This window comes from Balaenoptera physalus (assembly GCF_965194825.1).
Source record: "Balaenoptera physalus genome assembly, chromosome: 11".
NCBI lineage: Eukaryota > Metazoa > Chordata > Mammalia > Artiodactyla > Balaenopteridae > Balaenoptera > Balaenoptera physalus.
The window spans coordinates 106,085,031-106,096,627 of NC_138896.1; the positions used below are offsets into that span (position 1 = coordinate 106,085,031).

The 11,597-nt window shown below is 47.4% G+C and overlaps 1 long non-coding RNA gene across 1 annotated transcript; it reads right to left on the reverse strand.

Moving 5' to 3' along the window:
• Positions 1 to 3,262: 3,262 nt before the first annotated feature.
• On the reverse strand, positions 3,263 to 10,667 carry LOC309639057. Its single transcript, XR_014251435.1, has 2 exons — positions 4,785 to 10,667; positions 3,263 to 4,509 (listed from the first exon to the last, which is right to left on the reverse strand). It is a non-coding gene; the product is annotated as an uncharacterized lncRNA (long non-coding RNA).
• Between the last annotated feature and the right edge of the window lie 930 nt (positions 10,668 to 11,597).

An 11,597-nucleotide genomic window follows, 5' to 3' on the forward strand; every position in this document is an offset into this window, starting at 1 on the left:
GACCTCAGATGCATTTCAGGGTATGGCGTAGGTACAGCCTCTCAGCTAGACCACAGGCTTCTAAGAATCTCTGAAGGCGTGTCCCCTTAGCGCTTGCATGTGGCCCAAAGGGTCTGTTTCAGAAAGAAATGTTAAGTGTGGCTTTTGCCTAATGGAGCAGGTCATTTGATACATAGGAAATGCACAAAAGCTTGCATTTTACTAATCTGGACTGAGAGGAACAGAGGTATTATATCTATATAGTTGTACCTAAGTATCCATGGGGGATTCATTCTAGGACCCCCGTGGATACCAAAATCCACAGATACTCAAGCCCCTTACATACGCGTTGGCCTACTATTTGTATATAACCTAGGCACATCCTCCCGTATACTTTAAATCCTCTCTGGATTACTTATGATACCTAATAAAATGTAAATGCTATGTAAATAGCTGTAAATACAACGTAAATGCTGTGTAAATGCTTGTTGGAGGGGCAGTGCACCGGCAGTCCCGGGAATCTGTCTCTAGCCTCTACAGTGTTTGGACAGAACACCGCCAGGGATACCCCTTCTTCCAGCCTCCAACCACCCTCTAACTTTTTTCCCAGCCACAACCTTAGGCACCAACCTCTCAGCCAGCCTCGGCTTCAGGGAACAACCAACGCCATATTCGGAGTTTCTCTCCTTGTTGAGGATCAGCGGAGCTCCCACGTTCCTCAGGATTATTTCCCTGCGGTGGAGGCCGCCATCAACCCACCCGGTCAACGCGCGCCTGCGCGCCTCCCACACCCAGCTCTCTCTGGGCTTCTAGTTCCACCGAGACCACGTGGCTCTGGAGGGCGTGGACCACTTCTTGGGCAAGTTGGTGGGGGAGAAACGCGAGGCTGCAGAGTGTCTCTTGCAGATGCAAAACCGGCGTGGCTGCCGTACACGCTTCCAGGACACGCAGAAGCCGTCCCAAGATGAGTGGGGTAAAACCTGAACACTGTGGAAGTCGCCACAGTCCTGGAGAAGAACCTGAACCGAGCCCTCTTGGATCTGCATGCTCTGAGTTCTACCCCCGCAGACCCCATCTCTGTGACTTCCTGGAGAGCCACTTCCTGGATGAGGAGGTGAGACTCATCAGGAAGAAGGGCGACCACCTGACTAACCTCCGCAGGCTGGCCGGCTCCCAGGTCGGGCTGGACGAGTATCTCTTTGAAAGGATCACCTTCCTCAACGACTAGGAGCCTGCGGAGCCCAGCGGCCTTTGACGACCCCTCTGACAGCCCCCTGGTGCCAGGGCTTCTGCCTGCCGCCACTAGGCAGCTTTTTAACCAGCCTGGAGTCCTCTCCCAGACCGCAGACCAAATGGAAACAATAAAGCTTTTTGCAGGAAAAAAAAAAAAAATTGTTGGAGTGCAGCAAATTCAAGTTTTGCGTTTTGGAACTTCCTGGAATTTTTTTCCCAAATATTTTCGGTTTGTGGATGGTTGAATCTGCAGATGCAGAGCATGTGCATATGGAGGGCCAACTGCATGTGTGTGTATATGTCAAATAAAAATACAGGAACTTCCCTGGTGGCGCAGTGGTTAAGAATCCGCCTGCCAATGCAGGGGACACAGGTTCGAGCCCTGGTCCGGGAAGATCCCACAGGCCGCGGAGCACCTAAGCCCGTGTGCCACAACTACTGAGCCTGCGCTCTAGAGCATGCGAGCCACAACTACTGAAGCCCGTGCGCCTAGAGCCCGGGCTCCGCAACAAGAGAAGCCACCGCGATGAGAAGCCCTCGCACTGCAACGAAGAGCAGCCCCCGCTCGCCACAGCTAGAGAAAGCCCACGCTCAGCAACAAAAAAACCCAACGCAGCCAAAAATAAATAAATTAATTATTTTTTTTAAAAAAACCATATAAGGTACGTATACATATGTACACACATTATATGTACTTTTATGGGTGAAGGGTGTCAAAAGGTAAAAAAAAAAAAAATTTAAAAAGAAAGGAACAGAGACATTATAAAACAAAATGTAGCCTCCGTGACTCTCAACTGCCTAAGGACAGCAATCAGGCAAACATGAACCATTTCTTAAGTAAAACAAGGATGACTCAGAGGGTGGAGCCAAGAGCCAAATAGAACCATTCCCAGGGAGCAGACCGGGGCCCCAATCAACATACATTCCCTAGCATGGAGCATGGAGAATTGTACCCAGAAGAATTTCAGAATTGTGATGGACCTGTGACTGCTCTGTTTTCCCTTTTGAATGGGAGTGTACATTGTGGTGCTGCAGTTCCTGTCTCATCTTTATATGTTGGGTACGTGGGGGCAGATCACTTCTCTCTAGTCCACAGGTCTTCAGATCAAGAGGAGCCTTGCCCAAGTGCCTCATCAACAATTGGATGAGAAACCAGACTTCTGGCCTGCCCTTGAGGCTGAAATAGGATGAGAGTTTGGGGGTTACGGAAAGTGGGGGAAAACATTCATTCTGCACAGGAGAGGGAGCTTGGGGACGAGACAGGAGACTGTGGTGGCTAGTCTCCAAAGATGGTCCCGAAGGAATCATGCTTCCCGGTGTTCATGCCTTTGTGCAGTCCCTTCCCATGCTATATTTGGCCTGGTCCAGTGACCTATTTAACCAACAGAGGCAGCAGAGTGATGCAGTGCCAACTAGGGGCCCATGAATTAAGGGGACCTGGCAGTTACAGCTTTTGCAGTTTGAGGAACCCTGAGCTGCTATATAAGAAGTCTGGCTCCCTTGTACCAGAAGGACTGTGGGAGGGAAAGGCCTTAGGGAGATGGGGAGGCCCTGAAATGCCTTGGAAAGAGACAGAGTTTCAGGCTTCCCAGTCCTGCTGAGGCCAGACTTCTAGCCATCCCCACCAAGCTGCTAGACATGAGAGCGCCATCTTGGATGTTCCAGTTGAGTCCCCAGTGGACTACCCCATGTGACGTCAGGTGGAGCAGAACTGACCCCAGATGACCCCAGTCAACCCACAGAATCATGAGAGATAATAAAATGGTGGCATTTTTAAGCCTCTAAATTGTGACATAACTTGCTATGCAGCAATAACTAAAACCCAATCCAATATTAAAGAACAAGCAAGCCCACTCAAGGTATCCATATAATCGGCTTCCTGAGGCAGAGAGCCAGGTGGAGGGGACTTCCCTGGCAGTCCAGTGGTTAAGACTCCGCACTTCCAATGCAGGGGGTGTAGGTTTGATCCCTGGTCGGGGAACTGAGATCCCAGATGCCTCGTGGTGCGGCCAAAAAAAACCAAAAACAGCAGAGTGGAGAAGGGTGGAGAGGGGATTTGGAAAAGAGAGAGAAGGTCAAAGTAAGATGAAAACAGGGCCAAGGACTACTCCCTGAGGAGCCCCAACAATTCATAGTTAAGCCTTTGCAAGAGGTCGAGCCTGCAGAGGGGACAGAGAGCGGGCAGCCAGAGAGGCAGAGAACGCTAGGTTTGTTCACTGTCAGGGAAGGCAAGAGCAGAAGGTGATGGGAGGAGGGAATGGTCCAGCAAATCTCACACCGCTCAGATGTCAAGTCAGAGGAGGATGAAGGATCCATTGAGATTGCTGGCCTTCAGGAAAGCCATTTAAGTCCTCCTTGGGCTTAATCCTGCACTCCCTCCCTTAGTAGGTAGCACTAAATGAGGGGGTCTGTGAAACCAGAACTGGCAAAGGAGCTGGGGCTGCTCCCAAAAAGTGAAAATTCAAATGGCCGGTAAACCCATGAAAAGGTGCTCAACCTCCTTAGTCATCAGGGAAATGTAAATTCAAACCACAATGAAATTCCATTTCACACCCACCAGACTGGCTATAAATAAAAAGCCTAACAATACCAGGATCTGGCAAGGATGTTGAGCAAATGGAACTCTCAGGCGTTGTTGGTAGGAATGTAAGTTGGTACAACCATCTTGATGACAGTTTGATATTAACTGGTATGGCTGAGGATGTGCATAGTGTGTTGGGCCAGGTTCCCTGGAAAACAGACTCTGAGAAGGGAGGTTTGCATGCAGGAGCTTTACTGGAGAGGGCTCTCAGGAACACCACCTGCAAGGGAGTGGGCTAGACCTTCCGAACTGTCCTGAATTGATGGTGGGGGGTCAGGCCCTTGTACCCCTGATTAGGCTACTCATTGGCTGGAGCTGCCCCCAAGCAGGGGTCCTAAATGTAGACAAGGCAGCCCCATTCATAAGACTCCGAACTCCCAGTGCAGAGGGCCCAGGTTCGATCCCTGCTTGGGGAACTAGATCCCACATGCCGCAACTAAGAGCCCGCATGCTGCAGTGAAGATCCCATGTGCCGCAACTAAGACCCAGAGCAGCCAAAACAAACAAACAAATAAATAAATTTTTTTTTAATTAAAAAAAAAAAACGACAGTCCCATCCGTTAAAGGTCAAGACCCCTGATGGCTGGTGCCTCGGTCCCACGGGAGGTCAGGATGCACACCACAGCATTCACTACAGTTCCATACCATCTGGATCTCCTGCTTCATAAGTTAACACCATCTGAGAACATCTCCAGGATTCTGATCCATCTCTTTTTCTGGGGAAACTTACAGTTAGTGGAATTAGCTACAGCTCTCACACTCCAGCTGGTATGGTCATTATCTCCCTCCTTACTACCCGTTCTAGACCCCCTAACCATCAGCTGGTTCCTCTGCTGGTCAAGGTGGCTTACCTGGCCAGACAGCCCAGACCTTCATCCCTGAGACGTCTGAGACCCTGGTCACCATGCTCATCTTAGTTATGGCTGCTGCATCTGTCTATTTACCATCAAAACTGGTCAAAGAAGAGCCAAGAAACACTCAAGAGGGTCACCTGGAGTGTCGAATGTATTTGTCTCTGTCCTGTTGTGTAACAGCAGCCCTGTCTCCTGCTGATGTCACAGTCAATTCACCTGCCAGGAGGGCGACTCCTCTTCTTGCTTGCTGCTCTCTTGGCACAAGGAGCCTGAAGCAATCAGGTAGCCGCTATAGCTGAAAGTTTAGTGGGATTCTTGTGTATCCTGGTGGAAGCATCCCCCTGCTGGGAACCCAGACCTCAAGACCTACAGAGCCTAGAGCTGTGAGGATGGGAAGCCCAGATTCTCCCAGTGGCTCATTCGGAGTACGAGGAAAGGAATAACTCTAACTTCTACCTGCTGATCCCTAGGTCTGCTTCTTCTGTGTACTGTAGGCAGCACCCATTCACAGTTTTGGTTTAAGGTGAATCGTGGAAGAGGATGCCCCATCCACACAGAGTGTCTTTTCACAAGTTCGTGCCTCAGTTGCATCTCTTTTTTCTAGCTAAAGTGTTTCCTTTTTAGACCTATCAAACATTTTTAATATAATTCTTTTTTTTAAATAAATTTATTTATTTTATTTATTTATTTTTGGCTGCGTTGAGTCTTTGTTGCTGCGCACAGGCTTTCTCTAGTTGCGGTGAGCAGGGGCTACTCTTCACTGTGGTGCGTGGCCTTCTCATTGTGGTGGCTTCTCTTGTTGCGGAGCACAGGCTCTAGGCCCGCGGGCTTCAGTGGTTGTGGCTCACGGGCTCTAGAGCGCAGGCTCAGTAGTTGTGGCGCACGGGCTTTGTTGCTCCATGGCATGTGGGATCTTCCCGAACCAGAGCTCAAACCTGTGTCCCCTACATTGGCAGGCGGATTCTTAAACAGTGTGCCACCAGGGAAGCCCAACAATTCTTTAATATACAAACTTCACAACAGCATCCACAGAACGGGGTTGGGGGGTGGGAAAGGGGTTATGAAGGGGGAGGGCAGGTTTTCAGGTTCCTGACTGCTTCCCTCACCCCTATTGCCTGCGAGAACATGGTCTTCACAGAGGACCAGTCAGTTCAGCCAGAGGCCAGGGGCCACACAGTGCATTCTAAGGCGGCCTGAGTGCAGCCGGCGCCTCCAAAATAACATCATCACCACCTCTCGGGAAAGCCAGATCCAGTTAGGAGACGAGAGGAAAGTGGTTGTTACTGAGGAACCTTATCATTCCTCAGTATTCTGCGGATCATGCCTTTGGGGCACAGAATAGAGTTTTCTAGAGACGGCTGGATTGAAAAGAGCTAAAATCCTCCTGGGAGAAGAAGAGAAATTGAATGTGAGCCTACCTCCTACCAGGATGTCTTGCCTGTGACTCTAGAAAGCTAGCCTCTTGGTCTGCTCAGATGTTTGGAAGGGGAAGGAATGACAGAGACTTTGGCCCAACAGGGCTGGAAGTCTTGCCAGGTATTGACCAAGAAAGCCTCCAGGCAGGCCAGGGAGGTCTGCGGGAAGCAGCTTTGGGGCAATGGTCCTCAAGGGAGCCTGGTGGTACATTAGCTTTCAGGAAGAATTTATTGCATGTGTGGAAGAGAGAAAGGATTCAAGTCAGAGAGTATTAAGAACCAAAGTACCTCCTTCTTACAGGTCTGTGGGGTAGAAATGAGATAATACTTCTGGGCTGGGGAGAGACCCCAAACCTGTTATCTTTTGGGGGCCCAGTTTGACCGGCTTGGATGTACGTTTTAGCCCCAAATTCCTCAAAAGTCCAAAGCCTCCCCCAAACCAGCAGTTCCTGGGCAATGTGGTGTTTGATAAGTCCAGTGGGTCCCATGGTCATACGTCTACCGCTGCACCTTCTTTGCTGTAAAGTGAGTCCCTTGGTCCAATGTGATGTTTTCTGAGACCAAATGGCAGTGGATCAAACACTCTGCAAATCTTTAGATTGGCCGAGAACGTGTAACCAGGAAAGGTAACCCCATACCCAAAATATGTGTCAGTCCCACCCAAGACAAATTGCTTCTTGGTAGAAGATGTCCAATGTAATCAACCTGCTACCAAGTGACTGGTGGGTTCCTTGAAGGGTGGTGCCATGTTGGCAGCTCCATGTTAATCTTTGTTGCTGGAAAGGTGGACATTCACCAGTGACAGTAGCCAGATCATTCTTAGTGAATGCAGAGCCTCTACCCCTGCCACATAACCTCCATTCATGCGGCTATTGTGCCAAAGCTGGGGCGGCCAGTGACAGAAGCTGACTGCTGACCTAACTGAATCACTCTTTCTGCTTGGTTGATTAATACCTCTTCAATGATGAATGCTTTCCATGGACACCAACATGTGGTGCAAAGACCTTCACACTTTGTGTCCATCCCTGTGGGTTCACACACATCCCTCTTTCCCAGACCTCATTGTCCCCAGTCTTCTAATATTTATCCTTCCTTCTTTCCCCCACTGCCCATGAGGTCTGTATTTATTCTGACCTCAGACCACTTCTCTTGTCCACGGAGTGGATGCCCACATACACTGCCCAAAGCCCTGCCCATTGGGAAGATTCCACCTTATTTATTGTCTTTCAGGGTCACTTCGGAATGAGGCTGCAGTGTGGCCATCCTCCATTTTCAGCTTCTACCCACATACCAAACAGATCCATCTGTGGATTAAGCTTGGCCCTTTCCCTCCTTATCAGGTGGCCATGGGGGTCCCATGCAGCCACAGGTGTGAGATGAAGGGGATGTGTTGGTGCAGTGCTGGTGGATGACATGGGGGTCTCGGCCATCTGCCTGTGCAGCTTACTTGTACCCTCTGCCCTACTTGTGCCCCATCCAAGATGTGCCATCTGACTTTGGATTGTTGTCACACCCACCTGACCTCATGACATGGTAGGTCTGACAGATCCCAGCTTGTGAGGGGCTGTTGGGGCTGCAGGGTCACTTCATGTTCCATGGTCAGGTGCTCCGTCTCTGCCAGGGCCCACCCCAGGAGGACTTTCTCAAATGGTGATAATTCTCTTCTGCAGAGTGAATGGCCTTGCTCCAGAATTCTAGGGATCTGGGTTGTGATGTTCCCATCGGGGCTTGCCATAAAAATGTGGCGTCTTTTCCCTCTAATACCATAGGTTCTCCCAGGTTCTATGGCCCAAGAGGCAGAACTGCTTGCAGGACAGCCTGGCTCTTCTGCAGAGCTCTTTTCTGCCCGGGACCTGCTCAAAGATGGCGGCCTTCCACGTCACTCAGAAAATAGGTTGGATCAAAATTTCCAAGTATCAGGACTTCCCTGGCGGCGCAGTAGTTAAGAATCCGCCTGCCGATGCAGGGGATGCGGGTTCGATCCCTGGTCTGGGAAGATCCCACATGCTGCAGAACTACTAGGCCTGTGTGCCACAACTACTGAGCCCGCGCGCCTAGAGCCTGTGGTCTGCAGCAAGAGAAGCCACCGCAATGAGAAGCGCGCACACCGCAACGAAGACCCAATGCAGACAAAAATAAATAAAATTAAAAAAAAAAAAAATTCCCAAGTATCAGGTACGCCGACCCCAGCCTGCAGAGGTCTACCAGCACGCTGTGCTTCCTTCTGGATGGTGGGAGGTACAAGATGCAATCGGATGTCCTTTACTTTGGAGGGGTTGTCCCAGCATGCTCCAGACCACTGAACCCCCCAAACTATTGATGTGATGAGCCCCTGAAACTTAGAAGTGTTAACTGACCATCTTCTAGAGTCCTTGACTTCTTGTACGGTTTATCTACTACCCTCTGGAACCATGTCTTGTTCTTCAAGTCCTCTTCACGCTATTTCACCAATAGAGTGGAACAATGTGCTGTTTTGCAGAATGTTCAGATGGTCCAGTCCCTTCTGACTGTGTTAGGACAGAGGGCAGGAGAGTTAACATAGGCTGAGCTGGATAGTAAATGTGTACTGTTGTCTGCCCCACATAAAAGTGAACAGTTTCTGGTCCTTTTTCCTGTTAGGGATGTAAAAGAATGTATAAGCCAGATCAATGGTTGGATACCATGAACTTGGAGCTATGTCTAATGTTTAGCAAAGCTACCACATCCAACACAGCAACTGCAGTTGGGGCTACTATGTGGTTGGGTTTGCAGTAGTTCAGTATCAGCCTCCAGGAAACACCTGGTTTTTGCCTGGGTCAGATTCATGAATTAAAAGGGGGACAGATGGTGATCACTACCCCTGAATCCTTTGGCTCTTACATAGAGATCTCTGAAGAAAGTATTCTTAGACGTATTTGGCACATGAGGAACCTGAAGCTTAAAGAGTTAAAAAAAAAATAGTTTACTTATTATAAAACTTTCTGCTTTGTCAAACCAAAGCATTTGCACTTAACCACTAAGCTACCCAATCAACAGCTGTAAATAGAGTTCATTTAGGAAAGTGAAAAACAAGATCTCACTGAATTGCTACATGTCCACACTCATCCATCATGCTTTTTGTTAGTTTTCCTAACAAGTCTAATTTTGGAATCAGAGGGGGCAAATTCTACCTAATTTCTTAAGAGTAGAAAATCAAACTCAGTTGAGAAAGTTTTGTTAGCTTTTATTCCTGGCAGCTGTTGGATGAGCTTTATTTCCTAAGCTGTATGCCAGGATGTTTCCTCATTTGATTTTTCCAGGGCATGATGGAAAGAAAAAAAAAAGAAACAGAAAAAGAGTTGCCACCCCAAATTAAAATATTCCCTTCCATGAGGAACAAGGCAGCATGAGGCTGCCTAGAGCCGACAGTGACTCTTTTGTGCAAATGATGAAGCAGCCCCAAGGTACGACTACCCTCTGTGTCTTCATAGGCGAGTCATCTCATGGGTCTCAGTTTCCTCATCTATACAATGGGAATAGTAATAGTCTCTACCTCATAGGATTGCTGTGTCTTGTTCACCTCTGAGTCCCTAAAATACCCGGCACAAAATAGCATTCAATGAATATATGCTGAATGAATTAATGAATTTTAGAGATTAAATGAAATGGCACATTTGCACAGCACATGGCAAACATTAGATTCTATGGTGGCAGTTTGACAATGTATATTAAAACCATGAAAAACACACAGGTCTTTTGACCCAATGATTCCACTTCTGGATTTGGAAACAATTCTAATAATTTTAATAATTAAGATAATGAATTCATAATGATGACAATCTTAATTAATCAGGTAATTAATAATTAAGGATGCACCAAAGATTTAGCGGCAAGAATGCTCCTGGAAAAACCACCTAAATGTTCATAGTTTTTTGGTGAGGCATCTAGACGTGTGACACATAGAAAGACTTTATAAGGCTACACACTAAGGCAGTGGTCCTCGAAGTGTGATCTGGGGACCAGCAACGTCAGCAGCACCCGGAAACTTGTTAAAAAAGTAAATTCTTGAGCCCCACTCCCAGCTACTGAATCAGAAATTCCCCGTGGGGCTCAGCAAACTGGGTTAAAACCACAAGTTTAAGAACCACAGCTCTAAAGTGTTTCTAGAGATTGTTTCTTTGTGAGTGGAGTATTTCAATGGTTCTTCCATTTTCTGACTTTCCTGGAGTAAGTAAGCATTACATTGCCAACTGATATGAGAAAAATAGTCCATAAAAAAAATGGAAAAGAAAAAGTAAACTCTGAGTGGAAGTGAATGGGGAGAAAAAAGTTATGAAAAAAACAAAACAGGAAAAAAGCATTCCCTGGGGTAGGGGTGGGGGGATGGATTGGGAGGTTGGGATTAGCAGATGCAAACTATTGTATACAGAATGGATAAACAACAAGGTCCTACTGGATAGCACACGAACTATATTCAATATCCTTTTCCAATAATGGAAAAGATATGAAAAAGAATACATCTATAACTGAATCACTTTGCTGTACAGCAGAAACTAACACAACATTGTAAATCAACTATACTTCAATAAATTAAATTAAAAAAAAAAAGAAGGGCTTCCCGGGTGGCGCAGTGGTTGGGAATCCGCCTGCCAGCTCGAGCTCTGGCCCAGGAGGATCCCACATGCCGCGGGAGCAACTAGGCCCGTGTGCCACAACTGTTGAGCCTGCGCTCTAGAGCTCGGGTGCCACAGCTACTGAGCCCGTGTGCCACAACCACTGAGGCCCACGCGCCTAGAGCCCATGCTCCGCAACAAGAAGGGCCACTGCAGTGAGAAGCCCACGTACCACAACGAAGAGTAGCCCCCGCTCGCTCCAGCTAGAGAAAGCCCGCGCGCAGCAACGAAGACCCAACATAGCCAAAAATAAATAAATAAATAAATAATAAAAAATAAAAAATAAATTAAAAAAAAAAAGAAAAGAAAAAAGCAATCCTACCTCCCTAATGTTCTTTTCTTTCCCCCACTTTACTTCTACCCCACACCAATGGGATGTTATATATTTACAAACTTGACTAGTGTCCAGGCCATTTTGTAGCTGCGTTTTTGTTTTTTTTTTTAAATATTACATAGCAGCATTTCCCATGCTGGCTCATCAGTCTTCAGAATTATCATTTTAAAAATGGAGGCACTAATGTTACTTAATTATGATTGTTCTCTTGGCCACCTAACTCTTCCCCTGTGTTTTCAATTTTTTGCCATCATAAATAATGCTGCCACCAATATTTGCACATACACTTTTCCCAAATTTCAAATTATGTTATTCAGATAGGTTCTCAGAAGGGGGGGCTGCTGGATCGAAGGGCAGAAACATTTTTATGGCTCCTGCTAGGTGTTGCCAGGCTGCTCTTCCAAAGAGTGGCCACTGGTTTCCACTGCAACTAAGTATTAGAAAGACTGCCAGTTTCCAGACAGCCTCCCCAGTGTGAGGCATTATGATTTAAAATAGTTTTGCTAATTTAACGGAGAAAATAAGTTATCTTCCTGCTGTTTTAATTTTAATTACGTTATTAGAGACAAT